Below are 18741 nucleotides of genomic sequence, written 5' to 3'. Positions count from 1 at the left end.
GTATACCTGGTCTGCTCAGTTTCTAATGCATAAGTTTTTTAGAGTTGACCATATTAAACACAGTTTTGTGTCTTGCTCTTTTTCACTTATTACAAAGGAAGCTTTTTAAATGTTATTAAAATTATACTTGCAATGAGTTTATAATGAGTTCATTGAATAAATCCATTATAGTTTATTGTTTTCCCCTATTGTTAGACATTTGTTTTTGAAGTATTTGCTACCAAAAAATTGCTGTGATTAACATCTTTGTGTATAAATATTTCTCTAAATTGAGATTATTCTTTAAGATATCTTTCTGGATGCATAATTACTAACTCAGAAGGTATGAATGCTTTAAGGGATTTGTTATGTAGTTATGAATTGTATAACACCATCATCTTACCAACAAACTGTTCCACTGGTGTTAATGTTAGAGTGCCTAATTCCTGGCAATTGAGATTGCTCCACACATCTTCTAGAAGTCCTGATCTGAAGCAGGGCTCTGTCTACTCCCTTGAACCTTATGTACTTAATCAAGACTCTGCTCATCACCCAGGACATTCTTATTCTGAACCCTGTCTTGTCCCTTACAAGCTTGATCACATGGTGCTCTCATGACTTTGTAAGACTTGCACTGTTGGAGACTGTCCCTTGAGAAGCTCAACTATGACCACCTCAATTTCCTGTTTAAGACCTATTAGCTGGATCTTGCTTATGGGGAAAAGTGCAAGTTTCTTATTGTGGCATAAAAGGCATTTTAACATCAGCCTTGCTTATTTGTGATGCCCTATTTCTTACCATTCTCACCTCCTTAGTTTGAGGCCTACTCAAACATTCATTTATAGTATGTGCTTTCTTGCCTTCAGATCCTTATTTATGTTCTTCCTTTCTATGTTCTGCTTCCTTCTTTCTTCACCTACCCCTGCTACATATTTCCTGTTCCTCAAAAACAGAAGCAGACACACACTTGTAAGTTCCTATGTCTTATATAATTTAGTTGATGTGTCATTTTTTCCTTCAGGATGTTTGTTCCTGAAGAAATCTCTGGACCACTCCACTCACTACAGTAGTGTATATATTTGATTAAGCTGCATTCAGATTATTTGCCTATAGGTTTCCTCCCTTCAGCAGATTATGAACTCTGCAAATGAGATATCCATGCATAATCTCCAGAACCCAACACAATGCCTGATGCATAGTAGGACTTTAAGAAACACTGGTGAGTTGAATTAATGTGTATATATGAATGAATGAATGAATAAATGAATGAATGACTACTTGTGAAATACCCTTCTGTTCACATTATGATAACAGTCACTGATGAACAAGGTTAAAATGGTCACAAATTCTTGAGCAGTTATTTCTGGCTATGGCTGAATATGTCTACAGTACACAAATATTTGTGTATTTTGGGTTAGCTGATGGTGTGGGTCATGGAGTAAATGCTTTTTGTTATTGTCGTTTCTCTCTTTTTTTTTTTCTACACTTCCCCCCTGTTCTTTCAAGTTCTTCATTTCAGGATGTATGGTTGAAATTATTTTACAACTGGTCCATTAAAGTACTATGAGAACCATTTGATTTCACTCTTGTTAAGTAAAAACAGATTAAAAATGATGAAATGTATAAATGGTTTTTTGGGGAATGGTATTTGAGGCTGTAAAATTGTTTATCTGTAAAAGTATTGCTTAGGCTTTTTGCTTTTTTCACTCCCCCAAATTCACTAGGACACACCCAAACTCTATTAAATACAGATTTTAATATTTTCCAAGTAGGTATTTGGTTTCAGGTAAAAAGTCCATAGAATCCAATGTAGGCAAGTAAGTAAAACAGAATATAAGGCAGAAATAAAGAGAGAACATAACTCACTGGAGTATCCAGCTACATGCATTTCTTTTGCATCTTAACCTATTAATATGGACTGTAAGTTAAAAGTTAGAATTGTGATCCCTCACCATTCACCTTTCCCCCCCCGATATTGTTTTTCATTTTTTATTATTAATAATTATCCTTCTACATTCTTCCAGAAGCACTATCATGGGGCAAATGTCTACCTTTTTATACTCCCATTTAAAAAAATATTTTGTGCTAGCTTGGAATGGTTGAGGTGGTCCTGAATTCTTCAGGAGTTGACTCCAGTTCATGTTCTTGTTGGATCTAAGGATCGGGGTTTAGCATCTGCCAGCTGGTTTGGTCTGCATTCATTCATTCATTCATTCAAAAAATTTCTTGAGTGTCTATTAATACGTCAGGCATATAGGATACATGAGGACAAGACCCTGTGTCTGTTGCTAGGGACCTCACAGGGAAAGCAGCCCAGGGATGAAGTGACCAAGTCAACAGGCAATTGTAGGTGACACTGTAAATGTACAATGTACCAGGATAAGAGTGAATGGAAGGTTCTTTGAGTGTATCTAGAGTAACTTTGGTGAATCAGGAGTAATTTTTTGGAGGCAGTTAGAACTAAATGTTGATGTTCCTGAATTATAATTTGGAATATAAAAAAATCCTTCTGTGCTTTTGGATAAGAGTGTTTAGCTCTTAGCACTTGGTTTCCAAGTATGTCCTTCTTACTCTGCACCTTACTACTCTGTCACTCTGTCCTCTCTCTTTCTGGCATTTTATCTTTAACAGCATAGAGCATCCAAAGAGCTCTTCTTGGAATCTACAACCAAATCCATAAGGCATATTTATGCAGGGCACCTAGCTTTATTCCTCCCTTTGTATTTTTAGGCCAAGTGGGAACAGTATTGCCATCAATGTTTGCCAAGAGCAATTGCCAACAGGAATAGTGCAGGAGGCAGGTTGTTAAGGTGAGGTTATGTGAGGCCCAGCTTACTCACTGGTGAGCTTCCATCTCTCTGGCTATTGACAAGTTGTAGTTGACATTACTCAGGGGCAAAAGAGGTAACTTTTGTCAGCAGTTTTGAATAGAGGAGAAAGTATTGTCTCTAGGGAAATGTTAATTTAAAGCACGCTGTTTTTCAGTTTGGAGCTGGTCCTAGTATCTGTGTGTATTTTCTCTTCCTAGCTGGGTGAATGACACTCTGCTGCACTCCAGCAAATTGGGGTGAGTCTCTTGGATCCATTCCCATGGTTATAGCTGAGTAACTGCTGGTGCCATGTTGGTTCCACATGTATCAGGAATTCACATCACGAAACAAACAAGGGTTTGTTGGTCTTGGACATCACTTCTAAAATAGATTTTTAAGTATAATCTGGGGAGGGTCCATTTAAGTGGTTACAATCTTTATTATTTTGTATAGTCAGCAGTAGTGTGCACTGTAGATCAAGATTGTTGAGGTTTGCCTTCTGGCTCTGTGGATCCTTGCTAAGTCAGTTAATCACTCTGTGCCTCATTTTCTTCATTGGAACAGTCATAATCAATTATTGTAAGAAGTAAGTAATTTAATATATATAAAGCACTTAAAATACACGGAAGAGTGGTCAAGTGCCGCTTTAAAAATGAACAAACACTGACTTCTATGGGGTCAGAGGATGAGAGAAGAAGGAATGAGGAGGGTTTTGTGATAAAGATCTGCATAGCCATTGAGGGTTGCTTTGTGGGAGGCATTTTATACATAGGCTGAAAAAAAAAAAAAAACAAAACCGAAGTCTGATGGCAATTTCTTTATCCAGGGCTATCATTCAAGTTTTTCATTTACACCTTCTCCATATCCAAGGAAGCACTTCTGTTCCCTTTGAAACTTCTCATTCCTTTATCACAGCTCATCATCATATAAATTAATTTAAATCACCCTTGAGGTTTTGTAGTCTGGTTGTAACCTGTGGCAGCCTTTTTGAAAGAGTCTCCTCTTGAACAGGCTTTATAAAATAAAGCTTGTTTCAGCGTTTTGGTTTGTTGGCATCCTCCTTCATGTTATTTATGTAGTTCTTCTGTTATTTCTTTGGAGTGCCTTTTTCTTTTTGTGTGAACTTACTATGTTTTGTGAATTGAGGTTCTCCCTTTGTTTATAATGTGGCTTTGTGATATGTTTTTTCCTCCTTTCTTCCTGTTTCATTTCCTTACCAACTGAAGGAAAATTTTTCCCTCAGTCACAGAGTCTTGAAATGAATGTAATTCAGTTTTTATACTGTTTTATTCTCATGTTCACATGTGAGCAGTGAGTGACTCTCCAGTTCCAGGCCAATTATTGCATTGCATGTGGGGGGCAACCTTAAAAGCAGTATAAAGCATAATTTCCATTTGGTGAAACAGGACTATAGTCCTCATCTCTACAAAAATTCTGTAACATCTTTAGGTTAGGTTCTTTACTAAGTGTTTTGTGATACGTGTGGGTTCTGAATCTATGATAAAACTTTTAATGTTCATGTGTCTCATTTACATATGTCGCCCAAACTAGAAGGAACTTTTTATTATGCTTCATTTTAGTCTCCATTCAGGGGAGACCAAGAAATGTACCCTTTGGTTGGCTTAAATCTACCTCCTATTGAAGTTACTAAGCTTTCCCTGTATTGCCCTTCCCCTGGCATATATGAAAAATCTGACTTAAAAGCCAAAAGGTTGTTTAGTAAGGGTAAACATTATGTAGCAGCTGTTAGGAAAATTTCAGCAAGAGGTCATTGTGCACGTACAGTACAGTCTCATTTTTTCCTTATATATGGAACTCACTATTTATAAACCAATTTCTTTTTCTTTTTCTTTCTTTCTTTCTTTTTTTTTTTTTAAGATTTTATTTATTTGACACAGAGAGAGAACACAACAGGGGGAGCAGCAGGCAGAGGAGAGGGAGAAGCAGGCTCACTAAGCAGGGAGCCTGATGCGGGGCTGGATCCTAGGACCCTGGGATGATGACCTGAGTTAAAGGCAGATGGTTAATGATTGAGCCACCCAGGGACCCCTAAACCCATTTTTATAATGTCAGATACTTTCCCCTACACGTATATGCATTCTTCTGTGTTTCCCTTGGTATGGCCTTTTTCTATCGAGTCCTCTTAATTTTATACCTTTTTTATTGATCCGATGGCTTTGGACATACTCAGCTTGTTTTGAATGATCCTTGGTTTCTCAATTTCTTTTTTTCTTCTTGAGATTCTGTAAAGATATTGTTGCTGAGTTGTGAGACATCAAATGAGTTATTAAACTTAGAAGTGCTTTGTTTTGCTGTTTCATTTACCTCAGCAAACATTTAGTAAGTGTCTATGTTGTGCCAAGATACTTAAATACAGAAGAACACGTCTCCCCATTTGAGGTTCAAAGCAATGGTGGAGATAGCTGTCAAGGGCAAATTTCTGTATATAGTGGTAATTGTAATGCGGGACACATGCATGGCAACTGTTTTAAGAGCTCAGAGGAAGGTCGCCAAGATAGCAAGCCTGGTCAGCCAGCAGAGGATTTTTCCTGGATAGGTTAGGTCTTAAGGGGAAGCAGGATTTGACTAGGAAAGGAGCAATGAGCCTGAGCCTAAGATGTAGGATAGAACACCAGTCAATGGGCACAATTTTACGTGGTTGTGTAAAACGGGAGAGTGTATGTTTCACTAAAGGTATGTTAGCTGTGCACTAATGTGACCTGTGCATTTTTTTAAAAAAGATTTTATTTATTCATTTGACAGAAATCACAAGTAGATGGAGAGGCAGGCAGAGAGAGAGAGAGGGAAGCAGGCTCCCTGCCGAGCAGAGAGCCCGATGTGGGACTCCATCCCAGGACCCCGAGATCATGACCTGAGCCGAAGGCAGCGGCTTAACGCATTGAGCCACCCAGGCGCCCCCGACCTGTGCATTCTTAAAGTCACTGTCACAAAACTGCACAATGGAAAAAAAAACCAACCAAACTTGCTTATGAGAAAAAAAGGGGTCGAGACACCGCATTCGAGCTTCGCATGTCAGGGAAGAAGAAAAGTAGGAATCTAATAAACATGATAGCACCGTTTTACACATATCAGAAGGTTCAGAATTACATAAATACTGCAGCAAATACAGCACACAGGCTTGAACAAGATCTGAAGTTTGCTTTTGGAAGTTGGTGTCAGAAGAGTTGGAACTTGTGAATGATTGTGAAGTGGTGGCAAGAGGGTTATCTGAAATGGGAGCGAAAATTGTAATACCAGATGTGTGGCTCATAATATAGGAGCGAAGGGAACTTGGTGGATGTCAAAATGTGCATGCGTGTGCTTTTTTATTTGGTTTTGTCTTCCTTTGTGGCTTGGTCTTAACTGGGTGCCCTTCTCTTTGTTCACCTAGTCTTTCCCAAAGATGAAATTGCACCTAACCAAATGCAGAATTTGGTTATGCTAAATTGTTTGCTAATATGGTCAATCATGTTGGGACACAGCAAGTACTGTAACAGAATCGACTGGTTTGTATTATACTCTTGGGGGATAACAAGACATGCCCGGAGTGGCCAGAGATGTAGGGTGTGGTTCCAGCATAGGACTTCTATTTCTGTCTCCAGCATCTTTCTAATATTTGCAGTGGAGTAATATTGCTGTTGAACCTATAGCAAGTTCATATGATCTTTCATGACCTTACCGGCTTTCCTGGCAGTTCTGGTCTCTTCAGCATCCTCCTTGCACCCCACCGGCAATTTTCAGTGTGGTAATATTGTCTATTTCTGACCCTTGTCACTCCTGGGAGTTGTCCACTGTGTTGTCAGTAGCCTGGCTTTTCCTCCGCCTTCCATCCTCTCCTATCACGCCTTTTCTCCATGAGTGCAAGGGCTGCTGGGAGTTCAGTCCTGTCCTACAGTTGCTACCCGGATTCTGCTTTCCCTTGAGTAACGACCTTGCTGTGGTTTGGTTTCTGTATGGACTGGTTGCTCGTGCCTCCTACGTTGCTGCTGGTATGTTGTCATGCTTTTTGAAAATTTACCCTCAGGTGTTCACTGCTTGAATCTATGCTTAGCAATTTAAGTGCACCTGAGGGGAATCAGGATTTCTTTTAGATCATTTATCTGTGTAGGAAAAGTAAAACCTTGCATATCTCTAGTTGATGATCATTTAATTGTAATAAGGAACCTTTCCTGAGTATATCGTGTAAGGACAGGCACAGTGTCACATTAGTTTTACATGGATATTTTCATTTCATCCTTTCAATGGCCCTAGGAAGTTCTGTTAATCTCCATTTTACACATACACTAGTGCGACTCAGAAAGTTAAGTCACTTGTCCAAGATCACACAGGCACTTGTTCAAGGTCATGTGGTAGAGTGTTTATAAGAACCTAGGTAGTTTAATCCAGACCCTATACGTTTAACCATCATTGCATAATTGACATCATTTCTTTCAAACACTATTGTAGTCACCTTAAGCTTGTACTGGGAAGAAGGCATACCTCAGTGTGAAGGACCATGATGCTTGGATAGTTTTCAGATAAGATCTACAAGTAACTAAGTCTCAGTCCTCAGTTACAGAGATACATTATTTGTCACTTTGTATGTTAGACATTCATCAGAATATTTTAATAGTACTTGAATAGATGCAGGCTAAATTTTTGAACCACATTTTTGATAGTCTTTTTTTTTTTTTTTTTTTTTGGAACTACACTTGGCTTGTACTGGTAGCATAGTTGGTGAGGGGATAAACAAGACCTCTTGCTTTGCTATAATGGGTTATAGAGAGCTTCCATGTATCAAAGTGTAAAGTCCCACCGTAAATGTTGCGGTGGAGGTGGGAGAAAAGTGTACAAAATAATCATGAAAAATATGCTCAATCATGAAATATGAGAGTTCATGACTATAAATAAATAAGTCAACTATTTGGTTCTGTGTTTATGAGCAAGAGAATGAAGATGGAACCTGGAAACAAGGAAGCTCTAGCGCCACCTCGTGGAGAGATGGCCACGGTCAGCTTCTGCCCTGTCCTTGCCTGTGCAGCCGTGCTGTTGGTGGCCTATGGTGATGGGGTGTGACAGCATGGATGGGGATGTTGTGGCATGCTTCTGCTAAGCACCTATGTTTCTAACCAAATGTTTGGCTTCCATGAATTAGAGATGATGAAATTGGATATCAAGCATAATGGGTAACCTTGACAGTAGCCTTCTATATGTATTCTATATGTATATATAGCCTTCTATATGTTTTATTTTATTTATTGCATTTCTGTAATGTAGGCAGGGAAGCTATTATTCTTATTTAATAGGTGTGAAAATGGGTATTCTGAGAGGGTTAATTGACATACCCAGGGTCACAGCCAGTAAGTGATAAAGCTGTGACTTGAAATACAGTCTTTTGTGTCTTAATTGATGGGATTTTCCTGTTGTACTGTGTTCTTTATAATGCATGAGGCTGGTTCATGTGCAGGCAGCAGCTGTCCCATCCAACAACTGCTTCCGCAGCTTCTTTTCCTTATAATTTTGTAGTATTTTCATGTCTTCGTCATTTTCTGTATGACTGGAGATCTGGGATCTGAGGACTTCAAATTCTTGTCAAGAAGATCCTAAATCTATTTTCTCTAGAGTTAGACAGATAGCAAGTGGCAGGTTCTTATATAGACTCTTTGTCTGTAATTTGCCATCAAATGATCTTTGGTGAGGAGAGCGCTTCCTCTCTGAAAGGGGGGAGAGGTTTCATTATTGTTTTTAACAGCGCAGAGGACTCAGTATGTGAGTACACTCTGCTTTGCACTAGGCTTTTGTTTCTGTTTCAACCTGTGGACTTTATGGGTTGGTTGGAGTCTGGTGATAGGATCTCATTCTGCCCATTCTGTATAACTACTCATTTCTTAATTGTCTGAGATCAAGGAGCTCGTGTGTCCTCTTTATTGCTGTGTTGTCAGCATTTAGGAGGTGCTCAAATAATTGAGGGATCCATGAAGGAATATTAGCTGTTTTCTTCCTGTCAGATCAGTGCTCCGATTCCTTAGGAAGTTACCATGGCACAATAGTTGAAGGTAGACTCTGGAGTCAGAGATACTCAGATTTGTCTCTTGAATGTTGTCTTTCTGATTATTACCTTCTCCTTCTGAGTCTCAGAGTGGTTTTTTTTTTTTTTTTTTTTTAATAAAGTATGGTTGACGTGCAATGTGACATCAGTTTCAGGTGTCCAGCGTGGTGATTTGACAACTCTAGACATAATGCTATGCTCACCACAGTGTAGCCACCATCTGTCACCATGCAGTGCCATTTTCGTACCATTGACTGTAGTCTCTGTGCTGACCTTTCATCCCCACAACTTCTTTATTCCATACCTGGAAGCCTGTATCTCCTACTCCTCTTTACCCATCTTGCAACCATCAGTTTGTTCTCTGTATTTATGGGTTTATTTCTTTTTGTTTGTTTGTTCATTTATTATGTTTTTCAGATTCCACATATACGTGAAATCATATGGTATCTGTCTTTCTCTGACTTACTTCACTCAGCATAATACCCTCTAGGTTCATCTCGACCTTAGTTTCCTTAACTGTAGAGTGGATAGTTTACAAGATACTATGCATGTAAAGAATTTAGCACCTGTTTGGCACATAGTAAGTCTCAAATCTGTGTTGGTTGATATGGTCATAACCATCTGAATTCATTTGGACTTCTATGTTTTTCATAGGATGGGCTAAAAACTCTGAGGTTATAATGTTTGCTTTTGCTACATCTCTAAATATGGTGCAGTTCTTTTTTTTTTTTTTTTCTTTAAAGATTTTATTTATTTGACAGACAGAGATCACAAGTAGGCAGAGAGGCAGGCAGAGAGAGGGGGGAAGCAGGTTCCCTGCTGAGCAGAGAGCCCAATGTGGGGCTCTATCCCAGGACCCTGAGATCATGACCTGAGCCAAAGGCAGAGGCTTCAACCCACTGAGCCACCCAGGTGCCCCAATATGGTGCAGTTCTTAAGACCGTGATATCAGTCCAACCCATGATTCTTCATCATGACAAATCACTTTGCATATTTGAATGCCAGAGCACTGACTCAGGCTCATTTTCTTTGGTCAGTTGGAGATGAAGCCTTAGATAAGAACTAGATCCTTTCACACGAATATCAACATTTGTCTTAAAGTTTTGGGGGAAAACCTAGGCCTGATTCTGGGCTGTGCAGATGAATATAAGCAAAGTGAAATCTCTGGAAAACTTTTGTGTGCCTAGCAAGAGATCCTTGTTTAATTGTTCCTGCAATCATTTTTCATATTTTACACATGTCTAGACCAGAGTTTTACTACCTCAGCACTATTGGCATTCTGAGCTGGATAATTCTCTATTTTGAGTGGTTGTTCTGTATACAGGAGGATGTTGGACAGCACCCCTAACCCTATCTGTTAGGTGCCAGGAGCATTCCTTCTCTTCCAGTTGTGACAATCCAAAATGTCTCCAGATGCTGTAGATGTCTCCCAAGGAACAAAAACCACCCTGGTTTGAGAGCACCTGATATAAACCCATCTAGGTCTCTTTCCTGCTAGATAGTGTCTCCTTCTAACTAATGATAGAGTTTTCTCATTTATTTCTTCCTTTCCTCCTGTCGTTCATATTCACTCACTTCTTTTCCCTCTGAGAATACCGATTTGCTAGGTTGAGGGAATTACTAAAGTGCTCTGTGTGAGGGCAAAGGTTTAGCATCAACGCTATTTTAAATGGTTCAGTGATTATAAGTCCCAAGGGACATGTTTCCCAGAAAGTAAAAGTAGTATTTTTACTCCTCTTTAGCAAAGGAAATCTGTCCTTTCGAAGGAAGGATAGAATTTTGTCAACTGGAGGCAAGTGACATTAGTCTTGCTTCCTGCTCTTTCTTTTCTCTTATATCCTAATGCTCCCTTTCCAAACTTCAAACTTATTCCTGCTGCCCTTCTGTAATGCACAACATTTTATTGTCAATCTTCATTTTATAAGGAGTTCTGTATGCATTGGATCTCAGCTAATGAATAGGAGAGCCAGATGTTCAATCAAATTTGCTGGAAATTGGAAATAATTCAGAAGAGTCACCGTATTGGGTCTCTTAGCATGTGTGTTTTGTTAAAAGGACAGCTTTCTAACTTTGAGAAGTCTCAGGGGTTTTGCTATAGTGAAATGAAGAATTGTCAGCAAACGGGTGAGATAATTTCAGATGTAAGAGTCTTCCCTGCACCTCGTAAGTCACGTCTTCTCAACCAACACCCATTTTGAGAGTTTTTTTCTTTTTCTTTTTCTAAAATATTTTATTTCTTTATTTGACAGACAGAGATCACAAGTAGGCAGAGAGGCAGGCAGAGAGAGAAGGCGGGAAGTAGGCTCCCTGCTTAGCAGAGAGCCTGATGTGGGGCTCGATCCCAGGACCCTGAGATCACAACCTGAGCTGAAGGCAGAGGCTTTAACCCACTGAGCCAACCAGGCGCCCCTCTTTTTTTTTTTTTTAAAGTAGGAGCCCAACGTGAGGCTTCAATTTATAATCCGGAGATCAATACCTGTGTTAAGATCAAGAGTTGGATGCGTAACTGACTGAGCAACCCAGGCACCTTTCAAGAGTTTTTAAGTAGAAGTTGTCCCACCTTTTTGCTATCCTTGTAACTTCTTGGAGTCTTCCTCTACTTGGTATGATTCTTTCTTCTGATTCTACTAATTTTTCTTGCTACTCGGGGTGGTGCGCTATTCATGGTCTGTGAGTAGAGAAGGATGTTGAGTGGAAGGACAGGTTGTGCATTGAGGCAGGCCACTGGAAGAGAGAAACGAAGTTTTAAAATACTATGTAAATTACGTGGGAGGCTTTGTAGAGGGGGGTGGTACAGTTCTGGTTGTGGGAAAGAGTTAATTTATACTGAAGATTTAAATAACTCTGGAGGAGGAAAGACAGCTGGAAAAACATTTGTACGCGGCAGAGGTGAGGATGTTATAAAGAAGACGACTGGGGGTAGACAGACTAGAAAAATATTTGCTGCCTTGCATATAAAAAGAGGGCTGGGAGGATTTCTATATGATCTGAAAAATGAGAGTATTGGTTTGCTCCCCCTCTGAGTCTAATACTCTTGTTATTACTAGATGACATTCTTGAGAAGCTGGGAAAGCGGCATTGTTTGCCATTTAATACCAGAAATGCAGTAGGAGCCGTCTCTTCTCTGGACCTCATTACTGCAAAAATCATGTAACAGAAACAACTGCAGAATGAGAGTTGTTTTAGACAAAAACTTGGGCCTACTTCCTCCTCTCCTTGGATATGTTCTGTGCTTGAGTATATTCCGTGTTCACAGGCTCGACACTCAACGCGAATCTGAGTCACATTCAACAGTGACTTTATCACTTAAAATATTTTCATAAGGTTAATTAGGCTTCTTAGGTCTTGCCTTCTTTCTGGATGTTTTAAAATATCCTATAATAATACAGTCACATTGAGGGGATCAGTATTGCTTTACATTATTCCTGAAAGTTGTATAGGACAGTCTTTAGGAACACGGCAGCATGGATGCAGTCAAAATGCCCTACAGTCACAGATAGCACAGACCATTAAAAAAACAGAGAATTCTTCAACAACTCTTTGTTAAGTGCGTACAATATCTGATGTATTTTGCTATGTGCTGGGGCTGTGAAAGAGGAAACAAATAATCAAACAAACACAACAGCAACCATTTCCAAATTATAGTTTGCTTTCTCAGTTTGCAAAAGCATGATGATTAGAATAGAACCCATGCACAATGCTAGAGACCCTCATGCTTGGAATACAAATGCAAGTGAAGCCCCTTTGCTCTAGACCATGCTCCGCATAGGGTCAGCTGCAGAGGAAGTTACTGAAGGCAAGAGAAACATAAAATGGTACATATATGCGGGGCAGTGGCCCAGAATGCCTCTGGATTCATTTCGTGTTGTTTGATAGATCTTAGAACCCTGCCCCATTTACACTTTTCTGAAAGATTGATTCAGAGTTCACATCTCATCAGCAAGTGGTGCAGTTTTTGGATCTTCTCATCATTTGGGAATTGACAAAAGCAGAATAAAATCCTGGGGCCGACTCTCCTGTCATAGAGGGTCTTCCTACCTACAATTGGTTCCCCCACATGCTTTTGCTTTTGTGGGTTCTTGAGGCTGAACTCCTCCCTTGGTTTTCTTCAGGGAAATTCTGGCAATTCCAAATGGGCCAAGGTTGAGAGAGAGGCTCAGGACAGGAAGATCAGAGGTAGATTGTTAATGATGGTTTAATACAGTCAGTCCTTATCCTATAGTAAAATGTCCGACTTGCAAAGAGATTGAGTCCTCTGTCTTGCAACCCCTCTGTGACTTTGGGCAAGTCACGCTTCCTCTCCAGGACTTTGGTTTCATGTCAATAAAATGAAGGAACTGGAGTAGGTAATTTCTTTTTCTTTTTCTTTTTTTTTTTTTTAAAGATTTTATTTATTTATCAGAGAGAGAGGTAAGAGAGCGAGCACAGGCAGACAGAATGGCAGGCAGAGGCAGAGGGAGAAGCAGGCTCCCCGCCGAGCAAGGAGCCCGATGTGGGACTCGATCCCAGGACGCTGGGATCATGACCTGAGCCGAAGGCAGCTGCTTAACCAACTGAGCCACCCAGGCGTCCCTGGAGTAGGTAATTTCTAAAGTCTATTAAAGGAGAAGTTATCTCTAATGATAGGGCTTCTTGGTAATTCTCTTTGAAGAGAACAGGATTGGTTCGAAAGCAGTCTCATCGGGCCCTTCACTGAGTTTTGCTTGTACAGTTGTTACTTGTTTGCACTAAAGAGGGTAGCCTTTTAAGTTGAGATTGAGCACCCATACTCCATCTTGCGAATAAGGTATCCCTGGGTTTCTACTGTACAGAACAAGATGGATTCTTCAGTTACCTGTAGCATCCAGAATAGTGGCAATGGTAAAAGAATCAAGAGTAATTATTATTGCTGCTTGAAGAGCCACAGGTCTAGGGCTTCAGAGTTCCTGGCTACCATTTTTTACTGTCTTGTCATTCTTGCCACCACTGCAAAGAAAATGCAATCAGGTAAGAGTTGTACTCCCAGCCTACAGATAAATTTTTTTCTCAGGGACTACTTTATTTTTTTCATTTGTTTGCTTTTTAAATCAGTAAAAGAAAATGGGTCCTAGAAGCTGCACTGATCTAAGCAGCAGTAGGTTTGTGCATTCATCTTTTTTGTTTTGTTTTGTTTTTTGTTTAAATGTGGTTAAATTACCACACTTCTTGCACTTCTCATTTGCCTGTAGTTCTGCACCATACATAATAATAATTGTAGTAACATTACCCCCATCCCAGGAAAAAAACAAAACAAAACAAAATTACTCTGGAAGAATAATTTTCACTGAACTCTAACCTGACTTCGATAAGTGGACTGTGATAAGGTTAGAAATGGTATGATAAGGGATATCAACAGATATAATTTCTGTGTGGAAATAAAAAGGTAAAAATGGAGGTCTGTATCCAACTTCAGAAAATGCAAGACTGGTTTGAGATGAAAAGCCCATGATATCCAGAAAAGTGATGATGTACAAAAGGCACATTCAGACGGAAGATGTCCTCACCCACAGTGTTTGAAGTATACCTATTTCTTTTTACCAGAAAAATAAAAGATAAGTACATGTTGGTATTGGCATCAAAGAAGCAGTCCAAATCTAAAGAAAGAGCAAGGACCTTTTTTTTTTCCTGGCATTATCTCCAAAAGCTGTCAGTAATGTAAATTATGATTGCAGAACTTCTATTATTGGGGCAGTATTAGAAGCAGGAAGAATGTAGCAGGATGTTCAGATCCCAGGTGGAATCTGTCTGACTGGCACTTACGTTCCAGCTTTTGATTTATAAAGCAAGAGCAAAATCGTGAAGGGAGTGGGAGTTGTCCAACCTCCTCTGTCATTTTTTGAGATTACATCCAATTTTATAACATTGGGAAAGTTTTTTCTGCTTCCCTTTTATTTAGAAAAATAAATGGCAATGCTATCATTGTGAGAAAGAGAATTCCAGAGTTGTATTTAGAGAAGATCACAAATGATCTATTTACATTAAAAAGGAGAGTTTCTGGAAGACTGAGTAAAAAGGTTTTCAAACTCCAGATTCGAAATGGGGGAACTTCCCTTTGCACTAAACACATATTTAAAAGTTACAGTCAGGTTGCCTGCTCTCTGGTCCGTCTCTGTACTGAATGTATTGGTGACCACTAAATGTGTAGTGCCTGGAATCTGGTCATAGCTTCATAATGGTTGAATAAATGTGTAAGAGTTAAAAAAAAAAAAAGCTACAATTATATGACTCCTAGGAACCAATTAAAATTAGGTCTTTGAATTTTATTCTTTTCACGGCAGTGTAAACCTTACATGTTGTGAGTTTAGCCTTCTTTTTTGCTTGGAATCAGAATGCCGATCATTTATTGGTATTTAAAAGTAGTAGGGTTCCCTGACTTAATGTAGTCGAAATGATTCCTAAGAGACACATCTCTTAGCCCCTGATTAAACTCATTTTACTTTTACCTTCTTACGGCTAAACCAGAACAAGGGATGTTTGAACAGGACAGGATATCCAGGAATCACTAGTCATCCCTTTCCAATAGTCTTTCCTGGAAGCATCTGGAAGATGACTAATGGTTTGGGGAATAGGACCTATGAGTAAAAGTTAACAGGAATTGACAATTATTTCACATGCAGATAAATAAATGGTGATTTAAACACAAATTGTAAGGTCATGAGGAACAGTTGGAAGGAAGACAGTAAATGTCATCCATTCTTATAGTCATCTCTTCTTCTAAAGAATAAAGAGCATATATAACATCAGGAGAAATTGGTGTTAGAAATGAAGGTGAAGGGTTTTCGAGTCTCTGAGGTAGATGTTAACTTCTCTAATATGTTAGAAAAAGGTAGAAAAAAGTTAGAAAAAGGGCAAATAGTTAACTCTAGATAAAGTTCCAGGATTTGGGGTCTTGGCACAAAATTTTTTCCAAGGTCTGTTGAAATTTTTTTTTCACTTATAAGCAAAGTGGTAAACATGGACCCATATCCTTCACATTCATGTCACTCGTATCCCTTATTCTGTGACACCGTGATGAGGACCGGGTATTCTTGGAAGCAAATCTGAGGTACCTAGGAATTGGTTGTTGTAGAATACAAAGTCAAGGAGTTCAAGACTCTCCTGGGGTCTCTACTGAGTATGTTGGAGGTATTCTGGCAAGAAGAAAACCACAGTAAGCTGTTTATAACTAGAAGGAGTCACTGATGTCATGATCTGTGAAAATCTGTGACTAGGGAGTCATAATTTGAGGTAAAGGAGTTGTGGGCAAAGAGAAGTCATTGGTCCAAAAAGAATCATTGGAAGATGGTTGTGGTTTTTTCTTTTTCTTTTTCTTTTCTTTTTTGGTTCTCAGACTTCCACTGCTGAAAATAGGTCCCAGTTTAAGGAACTCATATTAAAATGTAGGAAGAGCAATGGATTAGACATAATTTTCATATATTTTTGAGAAACTGTTAAACACATTGTAGGTATTTCTTGGCTTAATGGCATTCTTTTTATTTCTTAGGATGCTATTTCATATGCATTCTTTTATTCTTCAAGCACCTCTTTTCTTCTTTGCTTTTGTGTGGGATTGAAATAAAATAAAAAATTTAGAGCTATACAATGCTGTCAGGCCCATAATGAAATCTAGCTTTATTGATGTGTGCTTCGAGGATTTGGAGCAGTCTGAGCGGCTAACTGTGGTGTTAAACATTGCTTGATACTCCCTTCCCTTATATCCTTTGAAAAGAGCAGATTTTTTATGTTCATGCAAAAGATCCCTTAGAGGATAGTGAAGGAGGCATGTGGTTTACTCATACATGGGTTTATTTTATTATTATGTAACCTATGCAATTGTTAAAGGAAGAAGCAGCTGTGTAGTAAAGTAGTACTGAGCGGTTTCCTATGAAGTTCAAGAGCTCTACAGTTTAGGAAATTCACAGGAAATCTTAATCATGCCTATAAATTTCATTTATATAATGTATGACCAATGTATTGTGGTATAAGAGAGATCAGAGAATGGGACCCAGATTAGATTTCTTTTCTTTCTTTCTTTCTTTTTTTTTTTTTTTTTTAAGATTTTATTTATTTATTTGACAGATCACAAGTAGGCAGAGGCAGGTGTCTGGGTGGCCCAGTAGGTTAAGCCTCTGCCTTCGTCTCAGGTCATGATCTTAGGGTCCTGGGATCAAGCCCCGCATCGGGCTCTCTGCTCAGTGGGGAGCCTGCTTCCCCCTCTCTCTCTGCCTGCCTCTGCCTACTTGTGATCTTTCTCTCTGTCAAATAAATAAATAAAATCTTAAAAAAAAAAAAAAAAGAAAAAAGAAAAGAGAGATGGAGGGGGAGTAGGCTCCCTGCTGAGTGGAACTTGATTCCAGGACCCTGAGATCATGACCTGAGCTGAAGGCAGATGCTTAACCCACTGAGCCACCCAAGTGCCCCCAGATGAGATTTCTTAAGTTTATATATCTAATATGCATTATTTTAATTTGAATGACTGGGCAATTCAAAATTTTCTCATAGCCCAACTACAGATAAGTAGGATGTTGATTTTTTTAATGGGGCTTCATGACCTAAAATATCTTAACTTTTTCCATTGAGCATAGCTACCTTGATCTTAAATAATCACAGCCTTATGTTTGTATCAGGATGTCACTGATAACATGTAGGAAGGGACGAGGGTACCTCATATTTAATCAGAGGAGTAGCCACACTGGAAGAGCGGGCGAGGCCTAATTTAGAAGTGTTAAGGTTCAAGAAACTAAGGGATGTACAGAAATAGGCTATTCAAAGTAGCAAGACCTACAGCCTAGGCATCACCTGGGAGCTTGTTAGAAATGCAGAATCCGGGGAAGACAAATAAATAAAATCTTTAAGAAAAAAAAAAAAAAAAGAAAAAGAAATGCAGAATCCCAGGCACAACCCAGACGTAGTAATCTGCATATTTAGCTCCTGAGGTTGTTGGTATTTGCTGGTAGACTGAATGATGGGTCTGACCCCCCCAACCCAATTCATACGTTGAAACCTAACCCCCATTGTAATGGTATTTGGAGGTGGAGCCTCTGGGAGGTAATTAGGTCCAGACGGTGAAGTCCTCCTGATTGGGATTAACGCTCTTATAAAAGAGGAACAGTTGGAACAGATTGCTCCCTCCCTGCTGCCTCGCTCATATGAAGTTACAGAGTGAAGACTGTGGTCTATGAGCATCAGCAAGCAGGTCCTCACCAGACACTGAATCTGCTGCTGCCTTGATCCTGTACTTCCCAGCCTCCAGAACTGGGAGAAGTAAATGTCTGTTGTTATAAGCCCTCGGGTCTATGTTATAGCAGCCTGAGCTAAGGTAGTGTATACCTTGGAGTTTAGGAACACTCATCTACCTTTCTCCGATGGAATGGGCCTTAAATCCAAATTGAAATGAGGGTACACAGAGTGAGGCATCTTGAGCCTGGGAAGCTGGAGTATAGGATCAGGATCAAAGAAGGGCATGTGAGTTTGGGTTGGTCTGTTTTGGTGATGGGAGAGGGAGGGCTAAGGGAAGAGATAGTATCTTGAGTGGTTGCCTGGGTTAAAACCTCTGTTATTGCTTGGCATTTGGTTTTATGGCATGTGCATGAGGGACCTTGTTTACAATTAGGGGTGAAACACAAGCTGGCTGACTATAGAGTCTGGGAGCTGTTAAAGGTTGGAATGGATCAGGGACTTGGAAGTCTTGTGAGAGTGGAAGACCCCAGCTAAGTTTGGGGAAATGAATGTTGTTGGCTGAAGGTGAGCCAGCTTCTTGGGGGGTGGAAAACCAATCAAATCTTACTCCCAAGAGGAAAAGCATTTTACTGGTGGGCTGTTTGCAGAGTCTGGCTTAGCTGTGTCCATTTCTTAGGTCAGATGAGGCGCTATTGCACACACATATTCCCCCCAGATGTGCATGAACCCGGGACTTTGGGGCCAGGC

This window comes from Neovison vison, chromosome 12 (genome assembly GCF_020171115.1).
Source record: "Neovison vison isolate M4711 chromosome 12, ASM_NN_V1, whole genome shotgun sequence".
NCBI lineage: Eukaryota > Metazoa > Chordata > Mammalia > Carnivora > Mustelidae > Neogale > Neogale vison.
Note: the sequence above shows the minus strand (reverse complement) of the source record.